Consider the following 24,307-nt stretch of genomic DNA (forward strand, 5'->3'; position numbering starts at 1 on the left):
ACATTTCCCTCCAAAAAGTAAGGGAGTCTAGAAACCAATCCCCAGTACTTGGTTCCTAAGCCAACACCATCAAAGACCCAGCTTTTTCCATCCCTCAGGTCTGCTCTCTCAAACATGTTAGCTCTGTCCTGCAATCTGTCCCCCGCATGGGGCCACTACAATAATGGTCAAACAACGTAACAGTTCCTCCGCCAATCACTATGAAGTGTGCCAGGAATCTCTTGCTTGGCTTAAAGATGCCACCTCTGCTTTGGAGGGGGGTTCCTGATCTCCTGTGAAGTACTCAGATGTTAAATTACATACAGAACCTGGGTGTGATAGCAGGGCACTGACATCCCATGAAGAACTCAGCTGCCGAATTACACACAGAAGCCAGGTGCATTAGCAGGGCACTGCTAGCCCGTGATGTACTCAGCTGCTAAATTACATATGGAACCCCAGTGTGTTAGCAAGGGAATCTCTGGAGCTAGGCACTGGCTTTGGGGTTGGATACGGGGATGAGTGAGGAGAAGAGAGGCAGGAAAACCTGTGAGTTTTCCACAAGGAAATGGGGAGTACATTGAGACAGGGGCAGTGTTTGAGAAACCCTCATGTGCTTTATCTAACAACTCCAGAAGACAGCAGATAAGAAAGCTCACAAAAAAAAGTGCTATGCATTGTAGTCAACTAGAAGAGGAGGCAAAACCCAGACGAATGCCTCCTACAAGGTAGAACTGAGTCTCCAGCAAGGGTCTACAATGATGGTTCAGAGTTGCTGGGGAGAAGCCCCCACACCCCCACTAACAGGAAAGACAAGAGGGAAAGCAAAGGCACAGAAGCTAGTGCCACAGCTAAGCAACAAGGAAGAACAGGAAATATGGCCTCCAAGACTGCATCACCAAGAAGGAAAGGGAAGAGAGTGGTGATGAGAAACCCTTCCTTAGACTCTCCCCATCTGTGCTCCCAATCCCCTCGTGAATCCTTCTTAGAATACAGAAAAAGACACCGACCAAAGCAGCAACTTCAGCTGGCTCAAACCTGGAGCACATGGCTGGTCTCAGGGCTCCCCGCTAATGCAAGTGAGCTCCCAATGGCTGGGTGATCTGTGGGCTCTTTCTCCATCACGTGCCTGAACAGAAATGGCAGCGAATAAACCAGATAAAGTGATTAAAACTCTAGTTTGAAAGAGAGGAGAATTGGAAACACCCAGAAGTTGCTGGTGGGTCAGCCTGTCACAGTCCACTGGGCAGGAACGAGCAGCTCACCCTGGACAAGAAAGCTTAGTACCCTCCTTGCTTGGACTCCTAAGTAACCACCCAGTCTCCTTTCTAGGAATAACTAACCCCCATGGCTGCTTCCCTTCCCGTAGACTCCCCTGCAGCTTTGTTTCTTCACCTGACCCCATCAGAGCGGAAGAGCACATCACTGCCTCCCACAGCCTCCTTCTGTGAACACAGCTCAAGAGCCCGGCTAGGACTGTAGAGGCTGGTGCTGTGGACTTCTGCTTCTTAACAGAATTCTTCCAGTGCCTTTGGCTGTACACATGGGAACCACAGAGTTGTGAAGCCTAAGACCTCTTAGACATTGACCTGCGTTCTGGCCTCGGCATTCTAGCTGGGAACCGTAGCAACTACTCCGGTAGTGCTGACTCCGCATCCTGCTTGGCTGATTCTCACTGCCTAGCAGAGAGCTCTTGTTGTGGACTATCAGTTGAAGATGGGTTACATTTGTCTATGCTGTGGAGCATTTGTCTAATGATGCAAAGATGTGTTGCATTCCCATATGTTGGGTTTGTTTTGCTCTGTGAAGCTGTGTTATTGTGCCTGTCTAAAACACCCGAATGGCCGATAGGTAGGCAGGAGAAAGGACAGGTGAGGCTGGCAGACAGAGAGAATAAAAAGAAGGAGAAGAAGAGGGATCGGGAAGCAAGAAAGGATCAAGGAGCAAGAAAAGAAGGAGCCAGCCACACAGTAAGAGAGGAAGTAAGATTACAGAAGCAAGGAAAGGAAAAGTCCCAGAGGCAAAAGGCAGATGGGATCATTTAAGTTACAGAAAGCTTGCTAGAAAAAAAGCCAAGCTAAGACCAGGCATTCATAAGAAATAATAAGCCTACGAGTGTGTGATTTATTTGGTAGCAAGGTGGCAGACTCCCAAAATATTAAAAAGTAAAAACAACCAAACCCTCCTTTTTCACATTTATGTATCTATTATTTTATGTGCATATGAATACACGTGCCATAGTACACCTGTGGAGGTCAAAGGACACTTGTGAGAGTGGCTCTGTCTTTCCATTATGTGGGTTCTGGGGATCGAGTACCTTTACCTGCCGAGCCATCTCACCAGCTCCAGGGTAGAAAACTTGCATAGGGAGATGTTAGGCTGCCATTCTGCAGTCACTTCTTCAAATGACTTCAATTGTAGGTAGAGGCACAGCTTCTTCAACATTGCAAAGACCTCAGATCGTTGGCAAGACACTGTCAGATGAGAGTTTAGGCTTCAGGAGACTCTGTTCCTTAACACAGCTACACTTCCTTCGGCAGCTACCCGCAGATGGAAGACAGCTCTTGGCTAAATTCAACTCTCTGGTAGGATTCTGCTCCTTACAACAGGCTGTAGCTAACACCGCTAGCAAGATGACTTTGTAAAACTATTTCCACAGCATCTGCTCTGTCTTCCGAGATGCAATGCTGGCCACATGTTTTTGCTTCTACCTAACGGGGTCACCATCTTTTCTGGTCTGTGGTCTCTGTGTCCTTGCAGCCCATATCCTCCTGAAGCTCCTACTGCATACTCCAGCTCAGGACAAAATTCTGTATGGGTAAGCATGAAATCTAGTTGCGAATGTCAGGAAGGCCATAATAGACCATGGAGTTTAAAAGATGAATGTTTCTTTCTTTCTCACGCGAGTGAGAGCGGTCACTCTGTGTCTGAGTCATCAGAGGTCCCGGCTGCTTGCCATTTACTGCTGGACCTCCTGGGCATGTTACTTCCAACTCTGGGACCAAGATGGCTCTTCTAAGCCAGCTGACTAAATCTGTCCAACCAAAAGGGCAATGGGAAGGGCGTCCGTTTACCCTTCAAAGACATTTTCTGGACTTTATCCACACTCACCACGCCACTGACCCACAAATTAGTCTCACAGCCTAGCTGCAAGGGAAACAAGAATCCTGGAAAAACATCCACATCCATAAAGCTCACTCTAGTACTATAGAAAAACGGGACAAATGTCAGAGGTCAGCTGCTGTTTGGGGAGCAGTTCCCTCACCACAAATCTGGTGGGAAGATCATCAGAGCTTGTCCGGTGTCCCCTACAATCTACAGAGCACCAGAGACTGGCGGCACAATGAAGCGTACACAATTCTAAGGGGAGAGTACGGATGTTGGTCCTGATGACAAAGATGGCCCATGTGAGAGAGAGAGCACTGAAGAGAGGACCAGGTCATGGACCAGGTCATGAACCAAGAGAGCACGCCTCAGATGAAGTGATCTCAACAGGAAGGGTGCTTAGCAGTCCAATAAAGGATAGCAAGCCCACCCCGCTGAAATTTTCACCTGTTTATCCTAAAGCAGGGGGAACATTGACTGTTCCTCACTGACTCAGGTGCAAGCTAATATTCTGTACCCAGTTAGCTAGTTCTTATGAAGAAAAGATGGTTTTGAGGGAAATGTTTTGGTACCTGGAGAGTGGGGTAGCATGGCACATACACAGGGATTCCAGGAAAAGGGAAGGCTGATGGAGGAGAGGTGGAAAGAGATACACACATGCAATACTCATTTGATTAAATAAATAAATGACAGCTTTTCCCACAAGGTCCCCTAAAATCTATAGAGTACCAGAAGCTGGTGCACGATGCTATATGGAAAAGCCTCAGGGGGAAACTGTGAGTACCAGTTCTGAAGAGCAGCCTGGCACCATCTCAAAGAGCTTTCACTGAGAAAGTCACCTGGAGAGCCACTGGGACACATGCTAACTTTCTTCATGCGGATCAGATTGTCAGAACCAAGAGGCAACTGCGGAGAAGAAAGTCCTAGGGAAAGAAGGCAGTCTCTAAAGAATACACAAATGCTCGTTCCTACCCTATAAAGAGCTGGCGTTAAACACCTGCCAGAGTGAATTATTACAGTCGCTTTGGAAAAGAGTTACCATCTGATCCAGCAATGCACTGCTGGGTATGTGCGTGCGTGTGCACGTGTGTGTGTGCACGCACACGTGCGTGCGTGCACATGCATGCATGTGTGTGCGTGCATGTGTGCGCGTGCATGTGTGTGCGTGCATGTGTGCGTGCACGTGCATGCATGTGTGTGCATGAGTGCTTGTGTGTGTGTGCGTGTGTGTGTGTGTGTGTAGATCCACATGTTGAAGAGATGTCTTCTCTCCCACACTCCTCAAAGCTCGGTCCACAACAGCCAAGACAGAAGCAGCCTAAGTGACCCTCAAGAGGCAAATGGTTAAGTAGGATGAGATGCGCATGTACACTAATGGATGCCCACATGGCCTCTACCACACAATACAAGAAATTCTGTCATTCTCAACACCATTGGTGGTGCTAGATAACATAACACTAAGCAAAATTAGCCAGGCACAGAGTGCCAAATACTGTATTTTCTCAACCACATAAAGTCTACCTTACAGGAACACAGAATAGAAAGGTGGTTAGACTGGAGAAAATCATACATTCCTGTGATTTATTACACTAGATCAGGACCCGAGTTAATAATAATGTAGTGTGTATTTTGAACTTGATAAAAGAAAAGATTTCTAATGTTCTCACGATAAGAAATGGGTTGGTCATATGATGGATACTTAATTAAATTGATTGACTCTTTCTGCGGTGTATGCATAGACCAAAACATTGTATTATACATCCAAAGCATGCACAGTTACTATTTGTCAATCAAAAAATAAAAATGTTCCTGAGTGTGCCATAGCCAGAAAAGGCTACCCTGCCAGGTGGCATCAGTGGCAATCAACTTAGACTCTCCATGCTGCTGTTCCCGCCCACCCTCCTGCACCCCGCTCCCGACCACAGGAGGGTCAGCAGGAAGTGCAGGTCTCCATGCCGCTGTCCCCGCCCACTGTCTTCCACCCTCCTCCACCCTCCCTCACCCTCCTCCACCCTCCTCCATCCCGCTCCCAACCACAGGACAGTCAGTAGGAAGTGCTGGACTCCAAGCCGCTGTCCCCGCCCACCCTCCTCCACCCTCCTCCACCCTCCTGCACCCCGCTCCCGACCACAGGAGGGTCAGCAGGAAGTGCAGGTGTACTCTGGAGACGCTTTAGTTGGCCCTGTACAATAGGACTCCACTCCAGCTCAGTGCTGCAGGCCACAGAAAGGAAGAGAAGCCGTAATTTGAAATCGAATCTGAAGTTTTCATTATTTATCCAGAACTGCATATTTCATATCCATACTCTCAACCCTGGCTGCCCATTAGGATCACCAGGGGAGCTTTTAAAATTACTGATGTCTAAGCACTGTCCCCAAAGATTCTTATTTCATTGGTCTAAGGGGCAGCCTGGGCATCAATATTTTTTAAGGCTGCCCAGGAGATTTTGAAGGGCATCCTGGGCTAAGAACCATGGTGGTAATGTTGAATTAAGAACATTTCTGCAAACAAAAGGGCATGGAGTGACTAGCAGTGTACTAGAACATTCTCTCTCACAGGGAATGAGGAAAGGACCGCATGGCCTACAAGCAGGAGGGACGGAGGACGATGTTCACCTTGGCACCCTGCACGTGTGAGTCCATGCCCTCCATCAAAGCCGGCATCTTTTGGGGATATCAGAATTCCTCCGGGGGCTGGAGAGATGACTCAGTGGTTTAGAGCACATACTGCTCTTACGGAGGATGTGAGTTCGGTTCCTAGTACCCATGTGTTCGCAATCACCTGTACTCCAGCTCCAGGGAATCCAATGCCTTCTTCCGGCCGCCATTAACACCTGTATTTATGCACACGCACATGCGCACACACACACACACACACACACACACACACTTTTAATAAGATGAATCTTTAAATAGTTGAGACTCTCCTCAGGACAAGGTGTAGTCTCCTTGCTGTCCTGTACTTGCTAGACCCTGGCAAGAGCCCTGATGTTAACCTGTGACCTCAGCTAAACTAGAGTCCTCCCTAATGTATGGGGCCAGCTAAAGTGGTTCCAAAGTACCCTTGACTGACATCTTGGAACAAATTAAGGGGACAAAAAGTTCATTATTAGTCATTATGAAGCGTGTCTGGAAAGTTTTTAATCTGTCTATTACCAAATTCTATGGTTCAAATTATAAAACCTACATTTAAATGGTTTCACATTTGAGCAAACATTTGTGCCCCAGCCTAACTCACCAGCCTTGCACTGCAGATCCAGGGATACCTTGGCATCCAAGGAAAATCAAAGCCTTCCAGCTCAGCAACCCCAACCCAGGTGGTTAAGAGTGTGGCCCCCTCCCTATTACCCTCCCTGACAGCCCTCCTAACTAGACTCTGGTAGAGCAGACTTCCCACGCACACACAACCACCATGACCGCCGGCCTGAGTCATGGGAGCTATACTGCATAAGAAAGACAGGATGCAGGAGCCAAAAAACCACAACCAGCCTGCCCATCAACTAACATTCACACACAGATTTATTCTGTCAACACATGGCACGTCCCAAAGGAGAAGCCTACAACACCAAGGATCTCACGGAGATAGCCTGCGAAGCATCTGACTCCCCCGAGTCCATACCAACCTTCCAGTTCTGTCAGGGACTTGTTGCCAAATGCATCCAGTGCCAAGAGATTGCCCTTTGCTGTGAATGGCTCCTGAAGCCTGGACCAGGAAAGCAGTCTCTCCATAACCTAAAAAGGAAAGCAACTCATCCGAGGCCCACTCCTGTATCCCCTCATCCGAGGCCCGTTCCTGTATCCCCTCATCGGAGGCCCATTCCTGTACCTGCTCATCCTAGGCCCACTCCTGTATCCGCTCATCCGAGGCCCGTTCCTGTATCCGCTCATCCGAGGCCCGTTCCTGTATCCGCTCATCCAAGGCCCGTTCCTGTATCCGCTCATCCGAGGCCCGTTCCTGTATCCGCTCATCCGAGGCCCGTTCCTGTGTCCGCTCATCCGAGGCCCGTTCCTGTATCCGCTCATCCGAGGCCCGTTCCTGTAGCAGCATTGTCCTTCTTCAGCATGGACTGCTGTATTTCTGTTTGGCTCAAAGACGTTTTTAACTAGAAATGAAATGGACTCCACCGCAAGCCCACACCCAGAGAGAAGTCTATTTGATGGGAAAGTCTTCTGTCCCAATATACTCTCCTAGACCATGACAGCAGAAGAAAGATAACACCTCAAAGTTGAGTCCCAACAGAGATGAGGTTCCCGGTCCTGTCAGACACAAACGTTTTCTGCAGGATCCCCCTCCCAGACTGTGACGACCACAGGAAAGCTGACCACCTGGCAGAGATCAATCAAAAGAGGTCCCGGACAGAGGCAAAGTTCACCTTTCCCCCTTTAGAAGCACACGTGAAAGAGTTGGGGGAAGGGGTTGGAAGTGAATCTGATCTAAATACACTGTACACGTGTATAAAATTCTTGAAGAATTTGTTTTGGGGTTTGTTTTTATATATATTTTTTTTAAAACAGCACACATGGCCTCCTATCCTGATGAACTCAAACGGCATACAGTCTCAAGCTCCGGTCTTGGGTTTTAATCAAGGATTTAAGCCTGGAACGTTAGACAAGGAGAACATTTGATGATGACGATAACGAATGGTCCATTAAAGGTGATTTCTCCAGGTTGCTGGGCTCCCTGCCCCCAAGAACGGCCGCATGCTTTGCTGAGAAATATCCGTAGGATGCGCTGCACTCTCCTGCTATTTATTTAACTTTATGTGGACGTCATAAAACTTTTTTATTTGCTTTCAGTTAGCCCATAGGTTTTGACAAGATAAATTTTTATTTAGGTCTTTGCCCGGCTACAATCAGAAACAGGAGACTCACTTTCCAAGGCTGGGCTGATAGATGGATTAATCAAAGCCCTCCACACCCCACTTTCCTTCCAGCGGCCACAGGGATCCACAGACGGAGGTTTTCCTTAATTAAAGAAACTCGGCAACAAGGTGATTTATCGAGGATGAATCTTGCAGGCCCTTTCATTGTGTGGTCACTGCTGGCCACTGTTTGAAATTTACCAACATAAATAAGGCCTCTCCATGACTAAACAAAGTTAAAGTAGCCATAAATCGAGGCTGCCATGTACCCTGCGCTAGATCTGAGGCCAACATAAATACCAGAATGCCTTGGCTGTGACACGCTTGACACAATGACATCATGCACTCCCAGAAAGAACGGCCTCGCCCAAGCCAAAACCTCAAACCGAACACAGTTCCCCCTAAATGAATCAAACTGCAACGGTCTAGACTCACCCAGCTAAGTACCCCACTTCTGGCTTCCTTGCCCTTCTCTGTCAAGCAATCACATTAAAAATAATCTATACACTGACCTAAATTTTACTTTCTCTGCATGGTTAAATTTTGGCAGGAGTAAATCTCTGCTCTTCACACCTCCCGGGAATGTCTGGAAACTCATCAAAAACGCAGGATTTATCAGCTTCAGGTCCAGCCGCTGCCATGCAACCCTGTGGTCTAGCCGCCGCTACCTTCAGCGGCGGCCTGGGACAGAGGTAGTACAAGAGGAAACCTCCTCACTCAAAAAACAACTCAGTGCCGGTTCCCTTCCCCCACCCCACCCCCAGGTCTTGCTGTGCCCATATCTAGCAACAGGCTGTAATGGAATGCCTCCGTGAAACAAGAGCGCCAGCCGAAGCTGGGGCCCAACAGCCCCGGCATCTCACCCAGAGGAGAGATTGGGGGGGATGTGGAGAATGCACTTACAGGATAGCAAATTCAAAATGGAGAAAGTCTAATAACTAATTGGTGAAATCATAAAAGCTGCCATAAAAGACATTTTCCTTAAACTACTTTACACAAGGCTATATAATTTTATGTCACTTTTTATTTATGTTGCAGTAATGAAAGCTGCTCTGGGAGATGAAGGGCTTGTGAAGAAAGAAATTGAACTGTTTCTGAAAGGAGGGAAAGCCTGTACATACAGGGCTTACACGGGAGGGCCGGGGAGGAGGATCCATTTACCCCTGAACACCTCCTAGTCGAAATTCTGCAATAAGGGGTCAGTGAGGTGGCTCAGTGGGTAAAGGTATTTGCCACCAAGTCTGATGACCCGAGTTTGACCCCTAGAACCCACACGGTAGATGAAGAAAACTGACTCAGAGAAGCTGGCCTCTGACTTCTATGTACACACCCAGGCATGGGTGTGCCCATACACACGTACACCCAGGCATGGGCGTGCCCATATACACGTACACACAGGCATGGGCGTGCCCATATACACGTACACCCAGGCATGGGCGTACCCATATACACGTACACCCAGGCATGGGTGTGCCCATATGCATGCACACCCAGGCATGGGCATGCCCATACACACGTACACACATTCATAAAGTAGTCTCCACACTAGTCACAAAACCATAGCATGAGCTAGACAGAGTCATATCACACAGGCTAACGTTCCAAAAGCAGATGGGTGGATGGGTGTTTCATTTGCAAGGACATCTGTGTACCGTGTTCATGCCTGGTGCCCACAGAGGCCAGAAGAAGGCATCAGAGTCCCTGGAACTAGAGCTACAGATGATTGTGAGAAACCACACGGTTTCTGGGGACCCAACCTGAGTCCTCTGGAAGAGCAGACAGTGTTTTAACTGCTGAGCTGTCTCTCCAGCCCATAGGAGGGTTTTTATTGTGAGAAATATGTAAAGGAAGATGGTTCGAGCTTTTAGCTGGAGGCATATACAAATGGGCCCCATGTTAACTTGAGCCTGGTAAATCCGCAGAGCTGGCATGGGACAGGACAAGGCCACACTCAGGACTTGACACACTGTTTCTTATTACCCAAAGATCAGACAAACTTTGCTTTTTCCCTCTCTATCTGTATGGGGTGAGTCAGATAGTGGGCGAAAAGAGATAAGCTCTAATACATAAAGCACTCGAATAAGCTATAAACACGAGAAATTTCAAGTTGTCTGCGCTCAAATGGAGGACGCGGAGGGGCGATTTCTTGTTGCTGCACTGTTCCATGTTTATTAAAAATCACCATGCGAGTTCTGTGGAGGCTTACGTTCCCTGTGTGTTATCCTTCAATTGCAAGTTTTTAAAAGAGCCGATGCTCAGATGAGGCTCCCAAAAGAAATGCAGAAAGGGACGGAATGTGCATGCAAAACCCAGAAGCGTGGTACGATTTTCCCAGGGAAATGACAATCACCCTTAAAGCCAGGGCTCTCTGAACTCTGGCTAACTTTCAAAGCGAGGATGAGGTTGTTTTTAGAAACAATTTACCATCTATTAACAATGAAATCCAATTCGCCCTTGCCTCTTAGAAAATGAAATACACACACAGCTCCAAGGACTGGTTGGAGAATCACACAGATAGAGTATTATTTAGGTGGGCTCTGCAGCCAAGGCCACTTTACACCACTGTGGACCAGACTAAACAAACCTGACCTGCAGGCCAACCCTCCAAGGATCCCAAAAGATTGGAAACTCCAAAAAGGCAGCTGGGAGCAGACTTCACAGCCTGGTAATGGCATGCAAGCGACACTTCGTCTCTGTCACCCAGCCAAAGGTGGGTGCTGTATATGAGAGTAATTTCCTCAAGAATTCAGAGGGAAATGGTACTTAGCCTTTTGTGTATGGGGTTCACAGTAGCGAGAATATTCGATAGCTGGGGACCCTCGCCCCCCCCCGAATGTCCATTGCGTCCCTTTGTCTGGTCAGTGTCAGGACGCCAGCTGAGGGGGAGGGAGCAGTCCATGACATGCAGGCCGGCTTGTTTGATTCTGTTCTGAGGCACTGGGAGGTCAAATCCAGAGCCTTGCGCATGCTAGGCAAGCAGCAAGCGCTCCACCCCAGAGCTATGCTCTCAGCCCAGAAGGTTCATTTACAAGCTAAAACCGTGCCTCCCAGAAACTTCTGGAGATTGGGGCCACTCTTCACTACCAAGTGAGTTTCACTCTCTCTTCTTTCTACATGTCCCCTCCTGTCCATACCAACGCACTGCCCAGCACTGAGGGCCATACCTGGAACTAACTAAGCCTTGCTCTTTCCAAAACTGCAGGCAGCGGCAGCCAAATCTCCCACAGCCTGTCTCCACACATCCTTTCTCATGACTCCCCACTCCATGGAGGATGACTCAGGTCTGTCCTGTGGGGAACTGGTTACCCCAAACAGCCCTCAACAAGAAGTAGGCTGGGAAGAAGATATGTTTCTTGGGTGGGGGAAGAAAGGAAATATAGAAGAAACCAAAGCTGAGCAGAGAGGAGAGCTCTGGCAATGGCGTCAGATACCACATGACTCCTGGCTTTTACCTTTGCTGTCTCCTCTGACTGACAAAGCAGGGCAGGGGCATGAACCCCCACAGCATGTCACAGCTGCTACCAGAGGCCTACAAGGCCCCGAGAAAAGGCCATGCTCTGCATCCAGACCTCCAGCACATCTTCTCTCTGGCCCACCCAAGTCTGGTCTGCTTTCAAAACGATGGAAGCCCATTCTGGTCCCTTAGTTCTCTCCAGCAGCAAACTGGGCCAAGGGAAAGGACATAAACCATGGACTGTGGACTTAGGGGCCACCCACCACCTCATTAAAAGATTTTTATGGCTCCTGCTTTCAAACACAGACTGTAGCTTCACCATGGCTGGGATGTGCTAGAGGCCCCGTCCCCAGGGTAATGACAGGACCTAGCGGGCAGCCATGGGGTCATGGGAGTCCCACCTGCAGGAGGGATCAATGCTAATTTTATAGGATGTGTTAGTTCTCTTCAGATGGGGCAGCCCTTTGAATTGAATGACTTTGGTCCATTCAACTGAAAATATGTCCCCATTCCTTCTCTCTACTACACTATGACACAACACAGAGCCCTTGTGAGGATGACAATGCCAGCATTATGCCATATGGGTCCTCCGACCACCCGAAATGTGCCTGAAATCAGCCTTTTTACTCTGTAAGTTTCCTCGTCCCTGATATTTGGTTCCAGCCACATAAAACAGATTGATGTAGCTCTGACCAATCATCTTCTTTAGCTATCCAATACAGTGAGCCCTTATTTTCAGGCAGACCCTGAACTTGGGGTCAGAAGGAGATGACAAATGTATATTGTTTGTGTTGGAAAGCGTGTGTGTGCTAGCGTTCTCTTCTGTAAAACAACAATCCTGCTCTGACAGATCGGAAGATATCCCGGCTTCCAGGTGAAGTGTAAAGCATACTGAGCAATAGACACAAAGGCATCCTAGCTGCCCCGGCAAGTCAGGGGCATGGGCACAACTGAAAACAGACATCACACTGCTGACCATTCTATGCCTCTGACCAAGGCCTTCTGTGGGAACGGACCTGAGGGATGGCGGAGATTCATTCAGGTTCCGGGAGGAAACTGACTTGAGCAGTCAGTCACACTCAGTTCCTCCAGAAACCAGAAGCCAATAGAGAGACTCAATTTTCTGCAGCCCAGTGGCCACACGTGCTGTCGTGGTAGCAACCAAGTCTCCCCTTCCATCTCTGTTCAAGCCACGTCCCAAATGACCCCCGACCCCATGTGACCAGCCCCACCTACTCTCGGTTGTCCCCAGAGGTACACTACTGTTTCCTTTCCACTCACGTGGCCTTTATTTCGCAGCCCTCCTCCTGGGGAATCCTGTTATGTCTATTTATGAAATGGGAACAGGCTGGACCTCTACATGTTGTTAACAGTCACCTTGTCAGACACGACCAGAATCGTCCAAAAGGAGAACACCAACCCTTGCCAGAAGCCACCTCTTGTGTTACGCACAGCAGCCGAGGCAGTCTCTGAGAGAGCAGCCTGCAAACCCAAACATCACACAGATGCAGCTGATGGACCCCAAGACACCTACCTGAATCCGGAGCTCACTTCCTGGGTGAACATGGAGCATCTACTGCTTCTAGAAATAGGCTACCTGGGTCAAGGACTGGCCCCGTACCCCCCAACAGTGATCCTGGTGAGAAACTCAGCTTCTCTGAGTCTTGACCTCTCTCCTATAATACAAGAATAAGAACTACACCTTCATAGGGTCATGGCAAAGATTAACAGTGAATATATGTACATGAATAACCATTTCAAACAATGTCGGACACAGGGCCGTTAATTAACCATTAACACTTATTTATAACAATTAGAATTCTCCCCTTGCCTAGTTGGAGAATGTCCAAGGAGAGGAGAGGAAGACTGTCCGTCTGTCTAGCCCCACTATGTAATCTACTACCAGATGTGGGGAGCCTTCCATTAGAAGAGACCAGGGAGCTGGAGAGATGGCTCTGCAAATCAGAGCACTGACTGCCTTTCCAGAGGACCCGGGTTCAATGCCCAGAACCCACAGGGCAACTCACAACTGTCTGTAACTCCAGTTCCAAGGGATCTGACACCCTCACACAGACACACATGCAGGCAAAACACCAGTGCACACAGAATAAATAAATCTTTTTAAAAAAAATGCTCATTAAAAAAAGGAAAGAACCTGGCAGCACACACACCTTTAATCTCAGCACTCAAAAGGCCTAAGCAAGCAGATTTCTGTGAGTTTGAGGCCAACCTAATCTACAAACCGAGTTCCAGGGCAGCCAAGGTTGTGACACAGAGAAACCCTGTCTTGAAAAACCAAAACCAAACACAAAACCTTCCTCCAGCAGTGGGCAGAAGCACTTTCACACTCCTCTGAGGAGCTTGGCCTGACCTGTACCCCGCACCGGGCAGGCGTTTGCCTGAGTGGCAGAGCGCACATGCCGCATTTACAAAGCCGAGGCTCAGTGCCCAGCAGTGGAAAAAATTTTTTAAAAAAAGAAAGAAAGAGAAAGAAAGAAAGAAAGAAAGAAAGAAAGAAAGAAAGGAAGGAAGGAAGGAAGGAAGGAAGGAAGGAAGAAAGGGAGAGAGAGAGAGAGAGAGAGAGAGAGAGAGAGAGAGAGAGAGAGAGAGAGAGAGAGAGAGAGAGAAAAGAAAGAAAAAAGACAGGAGTAGAACCTGCAAGATAGCTCAGAGGGCAAAGTTCTTGCCACACAAGCCTGGTGACCTAGTCTGATCCCCGGAACCCACATAAAGGTGGGGAGACCCTTCCCCACAAAACTGTCCTCTGACCTCTACATGTGCGCCTCAGCACTTGCGTGTCCACACATACAACATCATGCAGACACACACACACAAAAAAAAAAAATCTTTGAAGGGCTGAACAGAAACAACCCTGGCTCCCGTGGTGAGGGCTTGATCGGAGAGCATTTCAAATCACCGGCATTTCGTGTAAAGGCCTCCATTAGGAAAAGCGGGATGGCTGCGTGTCTGGGTGCGGATAATCATTTCTATCCTCTGCCAACAGTCGGGACAGCTGCCTGCGCGGATCTGGAGCCGTGTATTTTTAGATGCCGTTACTGTACCTCCAGCTATTTTACAGGCTACATTTTGTTGACACTGTACAACTGGTAATAAGGAGATGTGGGGGAAAGGTTAAAATTCCCATTTCCAGCTGTTTCCCTTCCTTGCGTCATTTTTGTCTCATTACCACTCAGCGAGACCCATAAATCTGTCACTCGGATCCAGGCTAAGTGACATCCTACAAAGAAGTTGCTAGTGTCTCTGAGAAACAAACCAAAATGGAACACTGGTTTCACGGCAGTGGGCATTTGAGAACCGCACGCCCCGCCGGGCACACACCGAGCAGCAAGTGACCAGCTGTTCTCTGGCCAGCTGAGAGCTTTCTGCTCATCAGCAACCTGTGCTGTGTCACCCGGGGCCCTTACTCCCCATTCTCCTAATTGGGGCCTGGGAAGAAAAGGAGGTGGAAGAGATTTGCAGGCAGCCTCCAATTTTAAGACAAAAGCCACCCCATTAAATCTTAACAGATGTTTCTCAAGTTTAGAAGATTAAGAAAGATTTCAGCATCAAAAATCAAAGAAAATACTCCGTGACCTTAAAAAAGGATAAAACACAAACCTCTAACAAACCCCAAGTCCACTCTGACAGCTGGCTCCGACGCAATTGACGAGGTGCTATTGATGTTTGGATTAAACCATGCCTCTATGATCAAGTCCTCAAACATGGGATAAAAGACGAATATATTCTTTAATCCTGACCGCTAATTTTGTCTAGGCCTGAAAAGCAACGAGTGTCGAACAAACGTTGAAAGTGGTTTTTGCTTCTGTCTATTGACAAAGCTGTTTTTATTTCATTAATTGGCCTCGTATCTTATCAGCATTTAAAGTCACACAAGGAAACCCCAGCACGGCCCTGAACTCTCTGCAAATGGCTACAACTTCCAACGCCACCAAAGGCAGAATGGATAGTTGAGTCTCTTAAGTGAGGACGATGTTACGGAGAAAAAGAAGAAAAATGTAATAGAGAAATTGGGCTCTGGTTTATTCTTTATCTTTTTTTCTAACGTAACTGTAAAATACCATTGGGAATTTCTTTTTTTTTTTTTTTTTTTTTTTTTTTTTTTTTTTTTTGTCAGACAGTTTTTAAAGAAAAGGAGAAAAACTTTTTTTTTTTTACTTACAAAGAAAAGGGTGAAGAGGCAATTAAGCCATTAATTATTCTCTTTGTCTAGAGATTTTCAGCCCATCAAACTTGGCCTCTTCTGCCTTCATCAGAGGTAGAGCTCACTCTGCGTTACAGTAAGTACTCTTAACAAGACAGTCTTGTGTCTCAAAAGCATCTCTAGGAGGAATTTAGATGAAGATAAATTAAAATAACACTTAGCAGACCCCAGATTTGACAGCCACACAGCGCCCACTATCACCCAAGGTCTTCAAATAAGCGATGAGAGCAGACAAGCACCCGAGACAAACGGGCGCGCTAAGGCAAGGGCCCAGCATCATGAGGCTTAAGAAACCGGAGACATATATCCAGCGAGACATCTCAGATCGGCCTGCAGAGCATGACGTGGGGCGTTGGCCTCTGCTCCTCAACACCCACTGTCGTTCAGCTCCCAGAAGGCACCGCTCTAAGATACGCGGTCTGGGTTATAGGTGGCGAATCATACTTGAGGGAAGTTAATGGACCTTCCTGGAAAATGTGATTGTTTAAGAAAACAAACAAAAGAGACCATGCCGTGTGGCACTCCCTTGCTTTGTTTTCTCAAGACTATCAAGTTTCCTATTGCAGACCGGGAGGAAGCATTCATTTTCCAACTCGAAGGGCTCTCCTCAGCGGCAGCGAGACAAAGGGCAGCGCGCGGGCAGATGAACTTGCCCTGTGAAGCAGCAACCAGGAAAACCATTTGAAAGCCATTTTGGCAGCTAGACTCTGCTTACGAAAGTCCCTCTTTCTATCAGTTCCCAAAGGTTTGCCCAGGTCATACTTCTGGAGCCACACTGAGATTTGAACGATATGTTGGGTTCATCCTCTGACACACTTGCTCTTGGATCCCGAGAGTATGCAAGCACTCATGTAACGGTAACAGCTTTATTTTGGTGTGTTGCTATGGAATTTCAAAAACAAAGAAAACCACTGTTCGGTAATTGTGACAAAACTTCTTAGCCACAGCACTGAGAATCAGGTCTAATTGTTCTGTAAACATTCTTTGATTTGTTTACCTCAACGTCAAATTAACCTCAGCTATGCCAGAGCAGACACTGGTTGGCTGTGATACACAGCATGCTACAAACTGTGCCCCAAACCTCAAATAACTACCAATTTAAATACACTCATGCGTGTGTGTGTGTGTGTGTGTGTGTGTGTGTGTGTGTAGCATACCCCACATGTGAGATTAGAAATTAAAGTGTCCCTGAGGCGTGTGTTTGGATAACGTTTGCCCTCTCTCGCTTGCTCTAAAACATAACACAAACAGCTTTTCCAGAAATATTAGCAATTTTTTTTCTGCAGAGATTAAAGATATAATAGGAGCCTAGGAAAATTAAGTTACAAAGACGGAAAACTGCTCAGTTGCTGGGGAAATGGTCACCTGCTGAGACAGGAGAATAAGGGAGACGGCCAGGGCAACCTATGCCTTTCCTTCATCAACAAATATTTAGCCAGGCTTGAGGGTACGGGCCTGAAATCACAACGACTCAGGAGGCAGAAGCAGAAGCATCACAAGTTCAAGGTCAATCTGTGCTGCAGAGAGTTCAAGGCCAGCCTATGCAATTTAGTAAGACCTTGACTCAAATAAAGAAATAAAAAGAAGGCTGGGCTATAGCTCAGTGGTGGAGTGTATGCATGGCCATATGGAAGGCCATAGGCTTAATCCCCTCTAATCCCCATGACCACGCAAACACACTGTCATGCATTATTTCTGATTTCAACTTAACTTTTTAGAAGTTGATCATATGTTTATACCCCCCATTACTACCTCTGGCCCCTCCCACTCCTGCTGAACCCCTTTTTCTTCCTAGCAAGTCTTCCTCCTAATTGTCTTTTTTTTCTTCTCCTGACTCACCGAGTTTAATTGGGTAGCTTGCTGAGTAGGAGTGAGACTATTTATTGGAACAAGGCCACACCTCTAGAGAAAAGTGTTTCCTAGCCCCTAGTACCCACTAGCTGCGCATGGGTCTTTAAGGAGGGATAGGGCATCCCAAGCCCTCCTCCCTCCGGGATGGAATGTAGAATGAGCCCACTCTATGCAGCTCCTGTGCAGGTCAACCACAGCAATCATGACTTCATGAGTACACGGTCAGGTCACATCTCCTCTCCACCCTCGGGTTTTCACATTCTTTCTCCTTCCTCTTTCTATTTAACTTTAATATAACTGACAGCTTTTCTTCCTAGAAACTCTACATGGTAAACATTTTTTGAATCTTTACAGAGAAGGAAACTGAGGTACAGAGAAGACATTAACTGGCTCAAGGTGGAACACCTCAAGCGGCAGAGCCTGGGATTCACATCTGGGCCCTGGCTCCCCGTCCATACTCCGCTATGGTAGGAATCATTCACCCTGTCTTTGTGTGAGCCCTAGAATGACAACACATGTTCTTTCTAGCAGTGAGCTTCTAGCCTAAATGACGAAGACAGAACAGCATTGTGAGGGTGTTAGTGCAGCACGTGGAGAGGCCAGAAAGAGCCAGGAAAGATTCCCACATGGGTTAGAATGGGAGAGAGGGGGAAAAGGACTGTGTGGATCACATGCAGAATTTCTCAATCTCAGCAATACTGACACTGGGGTCACATAATTCTGTGTGGTGGAGGCTATCCTGCAGATTGAGGAATCTCAGCCCTGGCCTTGGCCTCTACTCTCTAGATATCGGCAGAGTAAGTCTTTCCTTCTGTAATGGCCAAAAGGTCTCCACAAACATCATCCCCACTTGAGAACTCTGGCCTAAAGGAATCTGGGTCCAGTCTCAACCCAGGTGGTGAGTGCTAATTACCAGGAAAAGAACCAAAGAGAGTACCATGAAAAGGACAGAGCCCACAGTGCCCAGGGAGAGCGGCTGTTGCTTCCTGGAGACTAGAGGGTGAATGGTTCTTGGCATTGTACATAAAGGATTAGAAATGAATCTGGAGAGGATGGGAGTCGCCACAAAAGGCTTCACAGGCTGCACCAGCGAGCTGCTCCAAATTCAAAATCTGAATAGAGCGATCAAAGGAGGAAGGACAGGTCAGACTCTGGGAATGGCTCTTGGCTTTTTTCTGTATGAGCAATGAACGAAAGAACAAGATAGAGACCAATCAAGACTCTAGGCTTTGTTTGCATTTTCATCTCTTTTCCTTGTGAGTGCAATTTCATTTAAAAATCACGTGTGTAGATGATAGTGATATAGCACTTTCATGACCTGGACAGGGCCCTGGGTTTATTTCAACCACTGCAAAAGACAACTGATGAATTAAAATTAAATGTTGATCACACCAGTAGGAGAAGTAATTAAGTTCATGAAAGGACAATTTGCAAATAAGAATGGCCAGGAAACATGTGAGAACGTGTGGTATTTTATCAATGACAGTGAAACTCACATACAATCTCTCCCTTCGCCTAGCACAGGGGCAAACAATTTTCTAGAACCACAACATCTTTTCCTGACTTAGAAGCTGCCTTCTCTTACGCTGCTAGTGGAAGTCAGTATTGGTGCTGCCTCACTAAAGAGCACTGGGGGAAATGGTAATAAAACCAGCCTGGGACTAGAGAAATAGCTCAGTTCATAAAATGCTTGACTGGCAAGCACAAAGACCTGAGTTCAAGCCCAGCACCCATAAGATAGATAGAAAGATGATAGATAGATAGATAGATGGATGGATGGATGGATGGATGGATGGATGGATGGATGGATCAGATCCATAATGTTATCAAGTCACAATACAGACTCTTCCACATCCATTCTTGTAGCAAGCAGACCCCCAAGCAGCCATACAATCTCTTCTACAATGGATAGATAGATAGATAGATAGATAGATAGATAGATAGATAGATAGATAGATAGATAGACAGACAGAGAGACAGAACAAGCTAGGCATGGTAGCACACACTTGTAACCGCAGTGCTGGGGGAGGCAGAGACAGGTAGATCTCTACCACTCACTGGCCTGCCTCTCTAGCCTATGTTATGCCAATGAGCATGCTCCCTGTCTTTGAGTCCTGGAATAACCCTGCATGTTCCTTCCCTCGATAAGCCTCCTTGAATAGCCTATGCAACAATGACAAAATGGAATTTTAAGGCCATGAGTTGCCAAAAGGTGTCAATATTCCTCCCCACTATCCTAACACACCCCATAAGGTAAATTGTGCGGAAGAAGTTGAAGACTCTTCCTGGTGGTAACCTGAGAGCAGTACTGCCTCTTGCACACCATCCCTTGGTCCAGCCACTCTGAACAGACTAGCGTTGGTCAAGTGGACATCCATTTGCCCGTGCACCCACTACATTTTTTAACACTAGCTTTAGCAGATAAGGAGCTGAATCTAAGACATCATTAAAGGAGCTAGCACTTGCTGTTGTTTGTTTGGAGGATGTTTTATTAGACTCCACTGAAAAATTGAGAAAGCGGATTATTAGTATCATTAAAAATAGAACTAGCCTCCATTAGAGCAGGCATAGGCCCTCTGTGAAATAGAAAATAGAACCTGCTACTCCATGGCCTCCTCTCATAATCTTACCTTAATCAATCTAGCTAGTAAGTGATGGCTGTGTTCTTTCTAATAAGTGTAGCATCCAACAGTTAGAGGTAGGTAGAGTTTAGAGATCCATAGTTATCAAGTCACAATTCAGACTCTTCCACATCCATTCTTGTAGCAAGCAGACCCCCAAGCAGTCATACAATCTCATCTATGAGCTGGAAGTCATGTCGACCAAACGTAAACATAACAAAGAGCCCGGTGGCAGATAATGACCCCACAGGTCTCTGATGACTTCATAATGAAGCATTGAGTTTCACTCTAAAATGTAGGCTTATTAGAATAGATTTCTGCATAAGGGTAGCGTCTAAGTTAGGTTTGTATTACTGCAATAAAATGCCATCCAGTCCACCTCAGGGGATACCAATGCAGGAACTCGAAACAGGAGCCTGGAGGCAGCAACTGAAGCAGAGACCATGGAGAAACACTGCTCACTTACTGACCTGCTAGTCATGACTTACTCAGTCCACCTTCTTAAAAACTCAGGACTACCTGCCCAGGGGTGGCACCACTCCCAGTGAGCTAGGCTCTCTCCCACATCAGCCATTAACCAACCCCACAGACTTGCTTAGAGACCAATCTGCTGGAGGCATTTTCTCAAGTGAGGTTCCTCTTCACAAATAATTCTTGAGTTAAGTTGATTAAAAATTAAAAAAAGGAAGGAAGGAAGGAAGGAAGGAAGAAAGGAAGGAAGGAAGGAAAGAAGGAAAAGAAACTAATCAGGGCATATTGACAACCTCTGCAGTACTAAAGCAGTGGTTCTCAACCTTTCTAATGCTGCAACCCTTTAATATAGGTCCTCATGTTGTGGTGACCCCAACAACACAATTATCATTGTTACTACTTCATAACTGCAAATTTGCTGCTATTGTGAATTGTAATGTAAATACCTGATATGAGGGATATCTGATATTCAATCTGCAGTCTGAAGTCAGCCTAAGGAGCAGTCTGAAGCAGCAGTATGAGATGCCTCTGAGAACACAGTCTGAGCTTGCTGTCTGAGGATTCGTAGAGACAGGATTACCCCTTCAGTCTGAGGATTCGGTAGAGGTAAAAGATCTCCCTAGTGGCCAGCTGCACTGCTTCTCTGATCTCTTAGCTTTCAACCCCTAATATCTGACTCTGGAATTTTATTATTAGAACCAATTAGAATTCATGCTACAAACCTGAGTACGCATTAGTGTGAACACGCATACAAAAATATGTATATGTGAGCTTATGTAGTCTGACTGTAACAGAATGTTTTAAATTAAATTACAGGCAACAGACAGTCTCGTCATATTAAATTTTTAAAAAGGAAATCTTTAAGAATTTGACAAAAAAGAAATCGGTAAGTAGGAAAAACTTAAAGAGCTCATTTCATTTTTAGGGATGAGTCCAAGGTTCAACTCATTTGAATAAGCTTGAATACATTAGACACACAGGGAAATAAGCCACTATTAGTGTAATCACTTACATCTGTCAAATGTACCCTGATGTATAATGTACTTTTCTTTACTCCAGAGAACTCCAAGGAAACAAAACTTGAGATGAAATTTCAGTAGAAGAAAGAATATTGCTATCTTGTATTAAATACTATACTTTAAAAGAAAATGGCACACTCAGATCGCCCAAAAGCCAAATGTAGGTGTTACAGAAACAAACAGGTTCAAAGGAAGAGTGAGAAGGCGACAGTCATGGCTACTGGGAAAGTCAAAAGAAAATAAAAGTCGGGATGGCTCTTAGAGAAGAAGAAAGGGGATCCAGATTTGAGCTGGATTTGACCAGCCAAGACAGGGGATCCAACAGGACTCCCAGCCTTCAATGGGGAAGGCAGAATGCCCACCTTCAGAAAAGTGAGAATTAAAGAACACGCATCGCATCCTTAGACATGGTACACATGTGCAGAAAGCAGACTGCGAAGAGTTCTGGACCAGGAGTCAGACGTAAGGACCAAGCTCAGCATCCCCATTAACCATGTGGTCTTGAAGGAGGTCTCCTCCCCTCTCTTCAATTCATCCCACATGTCTAGGGTGGACTCAAGGAAGCCATTCTGCCTCCTCTCAGGAGAATCAGTCAGCATGGAAAGTTGAAAAATATGGGAAAGAGTGAAGCCCTTCACCATGAAAGAGTGAAACCCTTCACACTGCAAGGCATTCTTTCCATCACAGAGACAGTATACTCTTCCAAGTCTACATGTTCTAGAAGAAAAAACGCAGAGTAGAAGGATGGGAAAGAGGGGAGTCAAAACTGTTCTATAGTGGAAAAAGTGTTTCTGAGGTCAAGGCCTGACCTCTACAGTTTCTCCTCTGCCTCTGTAGACAGTGCTGAAATCCTACAACTGGGCTATGAACTCATCCCCTTGGAATTCCTGCTCAAAGGGGCTCTCACCACACTGAGATTTAGGCATGAGATTACCCACCTCCCTCTCCCAGGCAAAAGAGGGACTGGATAACCACCTCCTTCTTTCAGAGACCTAGAAGTCACTGGGGACTCCTAAGAAGAAGGAGTCAGAGGTGATGCCCCATGTCACGTGGTCCCTTAATCCTCACTTTAAGTAAGATTTAAAAGTCTTCAAAGAAGACCTTTGACCAGAAGGAAAATGGCTAACTGAAAAGGCTGCTTTTGGAGGAATAGTTCATGTTCATCCAAGGGGCTTTAGGGCATTCCTATTCCTATTCCCATTTTTATTCCCATTCCCATTAGGGAGAAGTCTCTTGGGCATAAGTTTCAATCTCACCAGTACCAGCTCTGAGATCTGGCAGGTACTGAGGACCTGGTTAGTCTTGTGTCTCCTCTAAAATAGGTGAGTGAAAGATTCAACACTTCAGAAGAGCTGGGGGTGGCTGGGGAGGGCATTGTAAGAGCCAGAAGAATGAGAAGTTTGCTGTGAGATTGTGTCTCCTAGAAATGTCAGAGAAGCTACACCCATGATATCTTACCAACATGACTGCCTAAACTTGACCTGAACAAGGATGGCATCAGTACACATGCTAACATGGATGGGGGAAAGCTCATAAGCCCTCAGTTCTAGACAAAGAACTACAGGCAACTAAGGAATGCTGAGAGCAGGAAAAATAGTCTTCCCTAAAGAAGAATGAAACAACTGGTTATCTAACACCATATGGTCAGCACTAAAGACATATATAAACACGTAACAATGTATGGATTGATCAGGTTGCATTTATATATTTAGGACACATATGTATACATTTCTGTTACATAAATATGTAACAATAGTTAAAGAAAACAAGACCATGGATTTGAAAAAGAGCAAGGGGGAGGGTTTAGAGAAAGAAAAGGGAAGGGAGAGATGAGGTAATCTTATAATCTTTGAAATTATAATTTTAAAAAATAGGTTTTGAAGAGAAAGTTTAGACAAGGTCCCATGGAAGCCTTGCATTAGGCTGATACACAAGTAGCAGCCCACTACTTATCTCCAGGATGAGCCATTGCCGATTACTGATGCCTGCAACAAGCATTTTTGGAGCACCAACTATATGCTGTTTTCTAAGTCAGCAAAGATGGAGTCACAAATCCCCAAGAAGGCAAAGTCTAGTAGTGAAAACAAGGAAGTCAATTTGTTCAGGGGACTACATCAGTCTGAGTGTGGAACAGAAGGACGGATGAGGATCCTCCAAACAGCACTTTGGGGGCTTCCTTGGGCATGCAACTCTCCCAGAGTATCTGGCCAAGGCAGGTCCTGCATGTGGGTCTGAGCTGAGGCTGGAGATTCTGAACTCCCAACCAGCGCCCAAGAGAGGGTGAGCTGACGCAGGAGAACAGACCACACTATGGGAAGCCAAGGTCTTCAAGCACTGCGATGCCTGAGCTGAGTCTCAAAGAAGAAGCAGGAATCACCCAAGGGAAAAGGGGGTGGAGGCAGCGATGGAGCATGGATTGTTCTGGAGCAAGTGTTTTGGGTTGGCTGGAATAGGAAGTGGACAGTAAGGTTGGAGAGAACCAGGGCAAGGACACGCAAGAACCTCTGTGTCCGTCTGTGACATTCAGACTTTACTGAAATGACAGTGGAACTATTAACACATTTGATCAGGGGAGCATTACGTTCAGACAGCATGTCCAAAGGAGTTTTTGGTCAAACGCCTAGGAAACAGAGAAGAAGATATTGTGGAAAGGAAGCCAATTACGAGGCTAGGATCTGTTCAGAGCATGGTCCTGCCACTTCCACCCCTCCTCTCTACTGGATC

This window comes from Arvicola amphibius, chromosome 1 (assembly GCF_903992535.2).
Source record: "Arvicola amphibius chromosome 1, mArvAmp1.2, whole genome shotgun sequence".
Classification (NCBI taxonomy): Eukaryota; Metazoa; Chordata; class Mammalia; order Rodentia; family Cricetidae; genus Arvicola; species Arvicola amphibius.